This window comes from Myotis davidii, unplaced genomic scaffold, assembly GCF_000327345.1.
Source record: "Myotis davidii unplaced genomic scaffold, ASM32734v1 scaffold89, whole genome shotgun sequence".
NCBI lineage: Eukaryota > Metazoa > Chordata > Mammalia > Chiroptera > Vespertilionidae > Myotis > Myotis davidii.
Window position 1 is genome coordinate 17530 of NW_006300372.1, and position 15178 is coordinate 32707.

Consider the following 15178-nt stretch of genomic DNA (forward strand, 5'->3'; position numbering starts at 1 on the left):
GCCTGCCTGATTGCCCCTAACTGCTTTTGCCTGCCAGCCTGATCACCCCCTAACCACTCCCCTGTTGGCCTGACTGATGCCTAACTGCTCCCCTGCTGGCCCTCTCACCCCCAACTGCCCTTCCCTGCCAGCCTGATCACCCCTAACTGCCCTTCCCTGTAGGCCTGGTCCCCCCTAACTGCCCTCCCTCCCCTGCAGGCCCAGTCACTCCTAATTGCCCCTCCCTGCCAACCTGGTACCCCCCAACTGCCCTCCCCTGCCGGCCCTCTTGCGGTAGCCATCTTGTGATGACATGGGGGTGGTCATCTTGTGATGACATGGCCGCACCCATCTTGTGACACACGGGGGTGGCCATCTTGTGTGAGGGCATGACAGTCAATTTGCATATTGCTTCTTTATTATATAGGATAGTGAAATTTAGGGAAGCATGTATATTTTAAATTCATGCTCTTTCCTCACTAAATATTGTTACATAAGGTCTTATGTCATTAAAAACTCTTTATCAGCACAAGTTTAATGACTACATATATTCCACTAATGATATTATTATAATTTGAATTATTTCCAGACTTAAAATATGACTATATAAATTGTTTACATTAATATATGTGTGCATTAAGAATGGTGAACTATGATAAGAAAAGTGAACAATAAAATACAAAAATAGATCACACACAGAAATAAGCATTTATATAGGAAAAATTAGTAATGGCTCAAATGAAGACATCCAAACTTACTAACAATAAAAAAAAAGAAAAGAAAAAGATTTTTTTCCTGCCAAGCCAGAGTGGCTCAGTGGTTGAGTGTTGACCAATGAACCAGGAGGTCATGGTTCGATCCTGGTCAGGGTACATGCCTGGGTTGTGGGCTCTATCACCTTTAAAGAGGTATGTAGGAGGCAGCTGATCAATGATTCTCTCTCATCACTGATGTTTCAATCTCTCTCTACCTCTCCCTTCCTTAAAATATTTTTTAAAGCCCTGGCTGGTTTGGCTCAGTGGATAGAGCATTGGCCTGCGGATTGGAGGGTCCTGGGTTCGATTCCGGTCAGGGGCATGTGCCTTGGTTGTGGGCACATCCCCAGTGGGAGGTGTGCAGGAGGCAGCTGATTGATGCCCTCTCCCTTCCTCTCTGTGGAAAATCAATAAAATATATTAAAAAAATAGTTTTTTAAAAAGATATTTTCCCCTTCCCATAGAGACTGATAAAAATTATGAAAACTGACAATGCTCAAGCTTAGTTAAAGTTTTATAAAATAAACACTTGGAATGAATGTGAAATTGTAGACCTTTTGAAGGAAGCTTGATAATACCTATTAAAATTTAAATATTCATACTTTTGGACCTATAATTTCTACTATGCATGGATCCTACAAAACAATGCCACAGTATATATACTAAAAATACAAAGATGATCATTATAATATTATATTATAGGAAAAATTTAGAAACAACATAAATGTCTAAGGGAATTTGTGTTTTAGAATGTTATCTACAGCCCTAGCCAGTTTGCTCAGTGGATAGAGCATTGGCCCGTGGACCAAAAGGTTCTGGGTTCAATTCAAAGGGTCCTGGGTTTGATTCCAGTCTAGGACATGCACCTTGGTTGCAGGTTCCTACCCGGCTCGGGCCCTGGTCAAAACCATGTGCAAGAGACAACCAATCGATGTGTTTCTCTCACACAGATGTTTCTCTCTGTCCTTCCCTGAAATCAATAGAGATATTTAAAAAATAAATAAATGTCATCTACAATTGTTCACTTTTCTTATCACTCTGTGTCAATAAAAATTCCAATGGTATTATTATTTTACCTTAACATGACAACCCTCTTCCCTAACATTTACCTCTAAGAATAGCACCAGAAAGTGGACATGTTTTCTTTTAGAATGTAGTAAGATTGTTTGGTCCTGATTTATCTCTGCAATTTAGATTCTGACAGTATAACTTAAGGCAATATTTTTTTCCTTATAAAGTCTGAGATTTCAAAATAACAAAAGAATAGAGAAAAGGTAAAAATAAATGGAAATACAGTGCAATAACATATTACCCAAGGATTAGGTTCCAAAGTAAGTATGTATGGTGAATATATTATGACCACCCCATCAGTACAATAAAGTGAATTAGTTATGCAAATAATAATAATAAAAAAAAACCGTGAGAGTATTTGCTTAGGAAGTTTTCAATATTCAGTATTTTTGGAAGTGTCAATGAAGACCTGATGGGGTGGTCATAATAATCTGGCCACTCAGTGTATATTTAAGTAATAATAAGCTTGAAAAATCAAATAAGTGTTTCCAAGTACAATTTTCCTAGTTGCATTGGTACAACTCTACCAGGAAATTCTTGTGTACACTAAAGCTTGAAAACCATTAGATTTATCTAAATCCAGGAACAATATAAATGTCTATATCTAGACATTCAAACTTTTCTGCCTTTGAGATAAATGGGAATTGTTGGAAAATTATAAAGTAGTCTTGCTTGTCTACAGGGTTTAATCTAATCACTTTTTTCATTGAGATATAATTGACATATAACATTACATTTATTTCAAGTGTACATCATATTGATTCAATATTTGTATATATATCTCTATATATCTATATATATATCTATATCTATATATATCAAAACGACCATCAAAATCAGGTTACCGGTAGTTAGTATCCATCACCACAGAGTTACATTTTTTTTCTTGTGATAAGAAATGTCAACGTCTACTCTTTTAGCAACTTTCAAATAAATAATACAGTATGATTAGCTAAAGTCGCCATGTTGGACATTACATCTCCTTGACTTACTTATTTTATGAGTGGAGGTTTGTACCTTTTGACCACATTTTACCCATTTTGCCAAGTCCTCACATCCCTCTGGCAACCGCCAATCTGTCCTTTGCATCTATGAGATCAGTTCTTTGATGTTGCCTCAATAACCTTGATGAATATGAAAATATTTCTTTAATGAGAATTGAATTTGATGACATACATGAAAGCACTTAGCTCTGGGATTGTCACATACTAAATACTAATGAATGTTTAATGAATTGGAATTTAAATCTTGCTTCATTAGATCAACATATAAGAGTTTTAAAAATAGGTCTTGTGAAGAAGAATGCGATTACTTGCTTTCTGTATTTTCAAGTTGGAATTTCCTGTTGTAACACTATTAAATACCTCTGTGAGTCTTTTCAAAATATTTGGGGTTGGGGAATAAGAATGGGAAATGATCAATGATAACTTGCTGTGCCTACCGCTAACCTACAATTGTCAACTTTCCAGAGTTATAGCTGGCTTTTTCATCTAGGAACACAATGTTCCCCTTGTTCCCAGGAAACTCATAGTCTGACTTTATCAGTGTGGTTGTTACTTTCTTAGCACAATTCACCCTTGTACCCAGGAAACTTTATCAGTGTGGTTGTTACTTTCTTAGCACATCATCGTTGACTCTTGCAAAGCATTAATTTTTGTAATTTGAAAATTCCCTTTATTCTGCAATTCCTTCTAGCTTATGTCACACTAAATCCACATATCTTAGGAGCCATAGCTGTCCAATATAGTCTATGTATACATTGATTTATGAACCAATAAATGTTTCATATACAGTTGAGATTTTAAATGAGCTTATCATAATGGGATCAAAGAAATACTAGTCTAACTTGAGAGTACTGCAGAAAACCAATCATGGGAGCGTATGATGAAATTTTAATTATAAAGGATATTGAATATCCTAGGGTGACAACTCTATTATAATAAATGTAACATTGAATTAGAAAGGAAGTGAGATTTTTACCCAGTTCTGCCTGAAATCAACTCTGTATTCCTCGTAAACTATTGAACCATTCAATGCTTCAATTTTATGTCATTGTTAAAGGTACTATCCCATTGTCTTGGGTTATTAGAGAATTACCCAATAGATTCAGATTAAAAAACACACACGCACCTCAAAAGCCAAAGTGTTACTTAATTGGGGAGTTTTGTGTATTTTTTTTCCTATTCACTATTGAAAAGCTGAAGTTGGTATTAACCAATTTTAAGTTGTAGATACATTAAGTTAAATGATTTTAAAATCTTTGAGACCATTATTTCAGACATGCTGTATAAATAGAACCAGTACTAGATTTTCCTTTTCAATTCTGTCAGTCAAGTAAAGTATGCTTCTTTTACGTGTGTGTGTGTGTGTGTGTGTGTGTGAGAGAGAGTGAGAGAGAGAGAGAGAGAGAGAGAGAGAGAGAGAGAGAATGCAGAATGTTGGATTTTCTATTTATTTTTACTCATCCCTCCTTTCTTCTCAGGTTATTTGGATAATTTCATGAGACTTCTATTCCCATGCTGTCTCATCTTTTTTTTTTTCTGGCTAATAACTAATTTTTTTTCTTTTTTATTGAATTTATTGTGAATTTATATAGTGAAAATTTTATATACTTCATCTCAATAAATGTCTAGCAGCAATTGTTTGTAGTAAATATGTGTTTTCCTCATTTTATTAAGCTGAGGTTTGGAGAAATTAAACAACTTTCCCAAGGACACATAATTAATAAACAGTAGAGCCTGATCTTTGAGTCTGGTTTTACTTGAAGCAGGATTCCTTTAAGGGGTCCCTACCTAGGTTCATGATCTAAGCATCAATGTGATTAAAAACCTGGAAGTGGGATTGTGGCCCGTCATTGCCAGTGGAATTTAACTCTAGATCTTGCTACCTAAAAAATGCATTGTAAAAAAATTCTGAGGTTACCACAAAATTGAAGAATTTATGAGTCTTTTCTAAATAACTGTGAAAAATGAGCTTTGATAAAGAAAGGTTTTAGTTAATAATAATTATCTCATAAAAATGTCTTAAAGAACTTTTAATATTCACAGAAAACACAGTACATCTCTACTTGACTAATTTAGAGGATTTATACTTTATCCATTTTATAATGTACACATAACTGCTGAAGGAATTATGTAACAAAATCTATCACAAGGAATATATGAGTGGGATTTATATCAGAAAAGTCAAAATCATTTGTAAAACCCCATTACTTAGGCAAAATATTGTGGGTAGAAAGATGGTACTGAAAGAAGAGGTTGGGATATGAAATATAAATCTGTTTAGCATCATGATTTTGCTAAGGTCAGCCATTGAAAAAACATATAGAAGATCCACCCTAGCTGGTTTGACTCAGTGGATAGAGCATTGGCCTGTGGACTGAAGGGTCTCGAGTTGATTCGGGTCAAGGGCACATGCCTGGGGTTGTGGGCTTGACCCCCAGTAGGGGGCGTGCAAGAGGCAGCCAATCAATGATTCTCTCTCATCATTGATGTTTCTGTCTATCTCTCCCTCTCCCTTCCTCTCTGAAATCAATAAAAATATATTTAAAAAAAGAAAAAACATATAGAAGATCCAATAGAAGTCTTTAAAAGAAAATTTAGTTGTGAAAACAATCCTATATAATTAAAGGCTAATATGCAAATAAACCGAACGGTGGAATGACCAGTTGCTATGATGCGCACTGACCACCAGGGGTCAGACGCTCAATGCAGGAGCTGAATCCTGATAGTCAGTGCATTCCCACAAGGCGCAGGCCTAAGCCATCAGTTGGACATCCTATGAGGGCTCCCGGACTGCGAGAGGGTGCAGGCTGGGCTGAGGGACCCCTGAGTGCATGAATTTCATGCACTGGACCTCTAGTTGAATATAAAATATTTGGAAATTGATAGCTTGAGACCAGTAATATAATTCTTTTTTAATTGAGGTATAATTGACATATAATATTATATTAGTTTTAGGTGTACAACATGATTTGGTTTTTGAATGATATGATTCGTGATTAGGATCACATGTGTAGTGGTCTGATGCTATATCAAAATCACAAGAAGTAGGGGCATGGTAAAAAGCTTCCTGGAGATTCTGAAAATTTCCTTTGCCTTTTTTGGGATCCAGTTCCTTCATTAATACTAACCTCACTGGGCTCTTGTGAGGATTAAATGAGATCATATGTATAGAAATAGTATGTAAACTGTTAGCGCTAAGGTATCAGGATGCAAGAAGGACCCTAAAGCCAACAGTTACTTTATATATTGAGTATATAAACAGAAATTTTTGAGCATTGACCCTTGTTAGGCAAAGGTATAGGTCTGTTTAGTTTTTTTTTCCAAGCAGCAAGCACAATGGGTATAGAAAGGAGAAACTGTGGCCTTCATTTAGCCTGAGTTTAGGTCATATCTTGGAAAATAGTTCAAATAGAAGGTACTCCAACAATATCTACATTTTTTTTTGAAATAGGAGGGAAAAAAAAGGGATCCAAATCAATGAATGCTTTGGCTAAAACCCACTTGGGAACAAGAATGCTCTTTAGTGCCAACTTACCATCTTATTTTATTCTATGGCTAAAATGCCAAGAATTACAGAGGGGAAACAGGGCCAAACAAAGTTTTCTATTAAAACAAAAGGCCCCAAGTGATGAATGGAAACTTGGAACAGGTTTTAATGGCAATACTAGAAGCCAGAAATTAACTTAAATCCAACCTTACAAATTTCTGTCATGTATTAAGGTCTCAAATAGAATATTGGTAGTAATTTTAGTAAATTAGAAACATGGCTTAACCTAGGCAGTTGTTATTTGTATTCCAGAGAGCTCAACTTGCTGCTGGATTGGCTTGGAAACTTGATGCTTCCCTGTCTTGAGTCATTCATAAAATGTTGAATGGATGAGACCAATGGTGGGTGGATCTCTGCAGTTACCTACTAGACTTCTCCTTCCAAGTTGAAGCTTTCCATAAATAAGCATTCTTTGGCATTCTTCTTCTTTTTATATAGATATTTTATTGATTTTTCACAGAGAGGAAGGGAGAGAGGTAGTTAGAAACATCGATGAGAGAGATACATCGATCAGCTGCCTCCTGCACATCTCCTACTGGGGATGTGCCCGCAACCCAGGTACATGCCCTCGACCGGAATCGAACCTGGGACCTTTCAGTCCGCAGGCCGACGCTCTATCCACTGAGCCAAACCGGTTTCGGCACTTTGGCATTATTATTCAAACAATTATAAAATCACCTAACTATCCTGTCTTGCAGTCTTTCTTTATTCATTTTGTATGCAAGGATATTAGGGGACTTTGTTTAACGTCTCCATGAATTCCAGATAAGACTGTGCCTGTCACATTTCCCTTCTCAACTGAAAATCTAAAATGCCCATGCAATTCTTTTTGGTCTTTGTGGTTGATTTCATGTTACCGGTTTTTAATTAAGAAGTAGTCCCTAGTATGAATGCCTTCATTTCTAAGTGGTCATAAACAGCCACTTTAATAATATTAGAGTTTTGAATTTAGATCAAGCTCAATCATACTTTTAAAAATAGGAATTTTTTTTCTTTGTTCACATTTGTAAGATTATTATACATACACTTGACTTACTTATAAACTTTTATACTTCGTATCTCCTCACTGATCTTGAGGTTCAAGTTTCGCTAATTTTCTTCAATGAAAAATAAAGAATTTGGATGAGATACTTTTTAAATATCTCTCAACCTTTAACATTCTATGATTTTTGTTAGGCCATAACAATTGAGAATACTGATAGAGAAGCAAAATCCCTAAGTAATTGAATAGTTTGATTTTATCTCTTAATATTACACAATCTGTCCCAAAGTTTCAACCTATTCTCCCTTTTTATTGTTACTTGTCCAAATATAGCTTGAGTTCTTTTGTTTATTCTAAGCAATTTTATGATGCCTCACTTAAGAATCAACTAAAAATTGAAGAACTAAATATTTAGAGGATCTCTCTCTAAAAGATAATGTATTTCCTCTGCAGGGAAGGGAATATGAAAAAAATTCAGCTGTCATGTTATATGAAAAATCTTTTTATATCTCCCCATCCACTGGATGCCATACCTGTAAAGAATATTGTAATCATATTGGAAAGTATTTTCCTTCAGGAAAAGTTCTGTTCCTTCATAATAAGATGGAGTTTTTAAAACTATCGTGGACTAAGCATTGGGATGTTATTTTGTCTCTGTTTTAAAATTATATATCATGTGCTTGGTGTGTGGGAAACGAATAAATACACAACTTAAAAATGAAAATTAGGAGAGAACCAAGTTGGCAGCATAGGTAAACACCTGTACTTGCTGCCTCCCACAATCACATCAAAATTACAACTAACATACATAACAACTATCATCCAGAACCAAGGAAAGCTGGCTGAGTGGAAGTACTACAACTAGAGAGGTTAAGAAGAAAGCACACTGAGACTGGTAGGAGGTGCAGAGGTGTAGAACGGGCTGGCACCTGGGTGTGCTGCTTTTTTAATCAGGAGGGAGATACAAGCTCCCACTTGCTCTGAGCTCCAGTGCTGGGTGAGACTCTGGGGAACAGACACATATGGGGAGAAACTGGACTGTCTGGCATTGGGGCAAGAACGTAGAGGCAGCTTTCTTCCAGACAGAGGTGCTCGCAAGGGTCATTGTTCCTGTGCTGGGACTTCCCCGGTGTAGGGCTGACTGGCAGTCATTGCTGTATAACCTGCCCCGGAGATTCCCTGAGACCCCACCCTACCCAATTTATAACCCCACCCAAGCTGTGCAGGAAGCAGCTTTCGCATATGAATGCTCTGTCCTTTCTCAGCCTAAAACCTGTCAAACAAGCTGCAGCTGGGTCAGGGAGCCCCAAAGCTATCAAAAGAAGGCCCAAGACCACACCAGCACCAGCCTGCCTTGCTTCTCAGCTGGGCCTCGTCTGGGCACTTCCAAACCCAATACAAAGAGGAGGAATCTGCAGATTTCTCCGTAGCTCCTGCTGGGTGGCCCCAGGCAGTGGCTGACTTTGCACCTCCTTGGAGATCCAAGAGCCAGTGTACCCAGTGGTCAGTGCGAGACCATACCAGATTACAACTCTTCACATCTACTAGTATAAGTGACACACTCAAGGGGCAGACTCAGTGAGCACCAAAGCCCCACTGAAGCAAGTCCTGCCCCATAAGGGTGTCTCCTGCACAGCAGCTCTTCCATTGTAGACAGCTGGTCCTCACAGCCAATTGGCCTGGAGGTCAATTCCTCCCAGATTCTGTCTTCTTTCTTAAGTCTCTGGCTTCTCCCTCTCTGCTTCTTCCCAACAGCAATCAAAGCTCAACTACAACAAGACTGGGCGCACAGCCCACAAAGGGGTGCACCAAGAGTGTCCACCTTAGGTGATTGGGGAAGCTGAGCCACTGGGCCCTATAGGATACCTACTATACAAGGCCACTCTATCAACTCAAGGACACTTAGCAGCTACCCAATACATAGAAACAAACACAGGGAAGCAGCCAAAATGCGGAAATAAAGAAACATGTCACAAATGAAAGAAATGGAAGAAAGCAAGCTACTGGATAAAAAATTCAAAACCACAGTTATAAGGTTACTTAAGAATCTTCTAGAAACCTCTAAGGAGCTTAGTGAAACCTTCAAGGATCTTAGTGAGAATGCAAAAAACAACAAAAAAAAAAACAAAAAAAAGGAAAAGGACCAGTCAGAAATTAAGCATACACTGATTGAAATAAAGAATAATATACAGCCGAAACTGGTTTGGCTCAGTGGATAGAGCGTCGACCTGTGGACTGAAAGGTCCCAGGTTCGATTCTGGTCAAGGGCATGTACCTTGGTTGCGGGCACATCCCCAGTGGGGAGTGTGCAGGAGGCAGCTGGTCGATGTTTCTCTCTCATCGATGTTTCTCACTCTCTATCTCTCTCCTTTCCTCTCTGTAAAAACTCAGTAAAATATATTAAAAAAAGAATAATATACAGAGATTCAACAGTAGACTAGAGGATCCCAAGAATCAAGTCAAAGATTAGAAATATGAGGAAGCAAATAACACCCAACCGGAAGAGCAAAAATAAAAAAGAATCCCAAAATATGAAGATAGTGTAAGGAGCCTCTGGGACAACTTAAAACATACCAACATCCGAATTATGGGGATGCCAGAAAAAGAGAGAGAGCAAGATATTGAAAACCTATTTGAAGAAATAATGACAGAAAACTTCCCCTACCTGGTGAAAGAAATAGACTTATAAGTCCAGGAAGCGCAGAGAACCCCAAACAAGAGGAATCCAAAGAGGAATCCAAAGAAGACACATCATAATTAAAATGCCAAGGGCAAAAGACAAAGAGAGAATCTTAAAAGCAGCAAGAGAAAAACAGTTAGTTACCTACAAGGGAGTACCCATAGGACTGTCAGCTGATTTCTCAATAGAAACTATGCAGGCCAGAAGGGAATGGCAAGAAATATTCAAAGTGATGAATAGCAAGAACCTACAACTAAGATTATTCTACCCAGCAAAGCTATCATTTAGAATTGAAGGTCAGATAAAGAGCTTCACAGACAAGAAAAAGCTAAAGGAGTTCATCACCACCAAACCAGTATTATATGAAATGCTGAAGGGTATTCTTTAAGAAGAGGAGGAAGAAGAAAAAGGAAAAGATAAAAAATTATGAACAACAAAGTGACAACAAATACAGATCTATTAACAAGTGAATCTAAAAATCAAATGAATAAAAAATCTGATGAACAGAATAAACTGGTGAATGTAATAGAATCAGGGGCCTGGAAATGGAGCAGACTGACAATTCTCGGGGGCGGGGAAGGGAGTGTGGGGGGAGTGGGAAGAGATTGGACAAAGATCTTATATGCATATATGCAGTATCTATGGACGCGGACAGTGGGGTGGTGAGGGCCTGGGGTGAGGTGAGAACCGGGTGGAGGGGAGCTATGGGGGGGAAAAAGAGGGACATCTGTAATAATCTGAACAATAAAGATTAAAAAATGAAAATTAGGTCTTTCCTTATTTAGCAGATATTTTCATAATGGTCAGCCCAAAGCTCCATCAAACAAATGAGCCCTGTGGCCAAAAGGCTCCAGATTGTTTGGTTCCCCAAAGTAAAATGATTTTTGATGCTAATAATAGAGAAAGGAAAGTTTATGTGAATTGGGAGAGCTCATGGAGTGCCAGTATTTTTCTTATAGGCTTAATACAGTTGTATTGTGATTGGTTTTGCTCCTGTGCCCAGTGACCTCATGATAGATGCATTTTACAAATACAATTAAGGGATACAATTGAGGGATACTATTTCAGAGTTCTTGTCTAGCATAGGGGTAAACAAAACCATGTCTTATCATGGTACTTCTCTTATCTATCACTTTTCTTGTTCGTTATATGCAAGGAATACCTTCGTTTTATGATTGTAATATAAAGTAGAAAGAGTGATGACATAATACTTTGGGGCAGAGCCTTTCTTAGAATCCAGCAACTTTATTTGTGGGCTTTAGCTCTCCAGGTTAGAAATACTTTGTATTTCAAAATTTAAAGGAAGAAAACTATAGTAAAATCATTGCAGGCTCTTCAGCCCTCTCTCCATTAGACATGGTCTGTCCATCTACAACAAAGGGAAAGCGCCTGATTGAAGCAGTTCTTTCTGAACTTCTAAAAACAAACCTGAAGAAAATGAAACAATCATCACTTATTATCAAGAGTTTATAATGCTTTCCACCCTGTGAAAAATACACAGAAATATGACATGGCTTCTGCTTGCAAGTGACTTATAATTAGGTAAAGACATAATATGAAAGAATTTTGATGAATTGTAGAAAGACATGTATCAGCATTCAGAGATATGTGGTAGGCTGTGAAAGAGAAAAAAACCCCATTATATTTGCAACAGACAATGTTTCTTGGGTTAGGTGGGTTTGAAGATGGAGCTTGAAGTATATGTAAGATTCAGAAAGGGGAAGAAAAAAGAAGCTATTTCTATTTCTACTTCACAAGTAAAGATGTAAATTTAGTTCTGTTTAAAAAACATTAATTAAGAATCTCTTGCCCGGCCACTGTGGCTCAGTGATTGAGTGTCAATGGTTTGATTTCCAGTCAGAGCACATGCCCAGGTTGTGGGCTCAATCCCCAATGTGGGGTATGCAGGAGGCAGCTGATCAATAATTCGCTATCACTGATATTTCTATCTCTATCTCCCTCTCCCTTCCTTTCTGAAATCAATAAAAATGTCTTTAAAAAGAGAATCCCTGTGCCAAGTGTATACTGGGCGCTGGCAATGATAGCATGTTTGGGAACTTGTCTGTACTCGGTTGCTAAGGTATTTTCACATATCCTAAAAGGTGAATAACTTGTGAGGAAATAAATACCTTGAAGGAATACTTATGACAGAAGTCCCTTTTGCTTGGTGATATAGAAAGGGACTGGTTTTTTGTTCCAAACTATAGGATAAGCTCTCGAAATAATTGGGAAAGCATAACATTGGTGCACACCTATCTTCCCCATCATCACTGACTTCCTATCTGGCATAGTTACAGATGCTTATCTGTATTTGATACCTAAAGGGCCTTGCCATATATAGACTGTCAACTAAGATATGATCTGATGATGATAATAAATTATTGCATTTTAATAAGAAAAGTAATATTATACTTGTCAGTCACTATGCTAATTATTTCCTATATATCATTTCATATAATCATAATGACCCTATGAGTTTTACTTAACATTATCTTCCCCAATTAAAGTGAGTAACTGAAGCTTAGGTTAAGTAACATGGCCAAGGCCACTTAGTTAGTATTGGCAGGAGTATGGCTGACTCCAAAGTCTGTGTTCCTAATCACTCTGCTATTCTGCTTTGTAATAGGGAGTTCTTGAATATCCAAGGGAAGGGAATGCATAATGGTGTAGTCAAAGCATTAGCACCAATATCTGTAGACAGGGCACTTGCCAGCAGTCTAAGCAATCCCATTCCACCAACTAGTAAGATTGGCAGGAGGCTAAGTACAATAGCATGAGGATAGTGTTTGCCTTCTCAGTCTTTGAGGGAATAAATACTAGTTAAAGCTTATGATCCTGACACATCAGAATGGACAACCTGGCAGGTGCCCTTGCTGGAAGATGACAAAATTGCTAAAAGACAGCCCTGTTTTCTCTCCAAAGATGTGACACTCGGGGACTTCCATTAAAAACATCACCAACCCTCTATCACTTTAATCTCTTCCTTAAGTGCCTGTGATCTTTTCCGGGGCACAGGTCCATGCATGGTCAATACCCAGTGGCCAGGTTTCTGAGCTGTGGGCAGGGGAGGCAGCCACTGTGAGGGCCTGGGAGGAGATGAGGGAAGAAAAGGTCACGCTTCCTGACAACTTATAACTTGATCCCACTTAGAAGCCATTTATTTCCAGAAATAAGTAATGGGCGAAGACAAAGGCCATTTCATGCACTTGAGAGTTTAAGGCTTTCTGAGATCAAATTACCACAGCAAACAGAGACAAAGTTACAGTAGGGACATTTTGGGGGAAGCAGAGAGGGAGAAGCCAGAGACCTAAGAAAGAAGACAGAAATAGAATGGGATGGAAGTTGCTTCCCACTCTGTACCCTTGAGGGAGCAAAGAGGACAAAGAAGAAGCAGCAGTGATAGGAGGAAGCTGGGAGCTTCTCTGGAATACAGTTGGTTAGGTTGGGGGGTGTTGTCAGCGAGGGTACTTGGCGGGTGGAAGGAGGGGATGTGGTAGTCCGGGCCTTTGAAATCTGGGTGTCAGGTTCATTGCCCTGGCCTCTTCGGCTCTCCCCTCAAGAAGGAAAGGATGCCAGACCTCAGGTCTTATGCCAGCTCTGTTCCAGTTCATAGCAAATGACCCACAGAGGAAGATGCTGAAAGTGAGAGGATGCTAGTGGACGAAGAAGAGCAGGGACATTTTAGTGAGTGCTTTTTGCATGTGGGGCAATGGATTTTAAACTGTGGAAGAGACGAGAGGGCCTGGATGGAGTGTATGCTCAGAACAGAGAGGCAGAGGAAATGGCAGCACAGAAAGGCTTCCTGTGATCCTCCTGCCCTCTTGCTCACTGAAGAGAAGTAGTTGTCTTTTTGTTGCCTCTGCAGCCATGTAAGGTGGAGTCTGAGGGGAACTGAAGCTCAGAGTGTATTTATGGAAGATGAACTACAGCCATAGAAATTGCTGGCTATTGTAAGGTAAATCCCAGCCTCCACATTTTGCTTAATAACAGCAGACTTTTCACTGCAAAGCATTAATGGAGTCGGAATTCCAGCCAGGCTTGAGAGATCAAGAGTAACTCTCTTGATTTAATGGTTTTGCAAGCTCTTGAAGACATTGTCATCCATTAAAGAAAAAGATTGAAATCACTCTCGAAAGAACAAAGAAAATGCCTTGGGTGACATGAAAAATATTTGAAGTAAAATTAGGAAAAGCTTGAGGAAAGAATCTCTTTAAAATTTTACCAGATCTCCCCCCTCCCCCCCATACACACACACTATGACCAAAAGGGGTCAAATAAGAGCCTTAGCCTGCAGCTTCCTGGGGCCAAATTTTTAAAGAGAGAATTAAAACCTGAAATATTGTTTCTTTGCCAAGGCACACACTGAAAGGAAGGGCCACATGGCTAGGGTCAGACTTGAGTGTTGAATCCCAGGATCCCAGTTTTAGGTTTGAAAGAAGACGGCACTCCCCCCACCCCCCGCCCTTGCCCTAGAAGTTTAACACTTTCTGCAGTACTTATGGTTTTCCAGGGAAAATGTTGGGGTCAGGCAAATAATCAACCCCCATCATCAGTAACCCTAGAGCACGCTCCCCGCCCCGTGCGTTTGTTTCCTTTTAATGTGGAGCCGCCATCCAGGTGCCCTACTCAGCTAAGGCCTTCAGTTTATTTTCCTAAATTGCGCTTGGAAATCTTTTCCTGGGGAGTGGAGACAGCTGCTTTTCCCACAATAATCTCCTTACTAGACCCGTTCAGCAGTCGAGGGGCCGTGGAGATTGGCTGAGCAGGACGGTGGGGGCAGGGAGAAAGGGAGTGGCCACGTTCCCGCGGTCTGCTGGGATCCGCTGGGTCCAGAGCGAAGGAGTTGGGGCTGGAGTGGCTGGAGCTACTGAGCAGTCCGCGCTGCCGCCGTTCGCTGTCTCGGTGCGGAATCGGACCCGGACCCGGACCCGGACCCGCAGAGCCCTACCCCCTCCCCTCTGCTTCCTTTCCCTCCCCCTTGGAGGAGCGGCGGCGGCGGTGGCTACTGGAAGCGAAGCCAAGCTGAGCGACTGGGCGGCGAGCAGAGGAGATGGGGTATGGGGAGTCAGCAGGGCGGCGGGGCGAGGAGCCCTCCGGAGGGCCTACGAGGGGAGCGGCCCCCGGCGTTTGCTAGCGCGTGAGCCGCGGGGAGCCGGCGCC

At 39.8% G+C, this 15178-nt stretch overlaps 1 protein-coding gene across 1 annotated transcript in view; it reads left to right on the forward strand.

The window, feature by feature from the left end:
* Positions 1-15178, forward strand: part of PCDHAC1 (protocadherin alpha subfamily C, 1) — a 72009-nt gene that overhangs the window by 13342 nt on the left and 43489 nt on the right. The window lies entirely within an intron of this gene.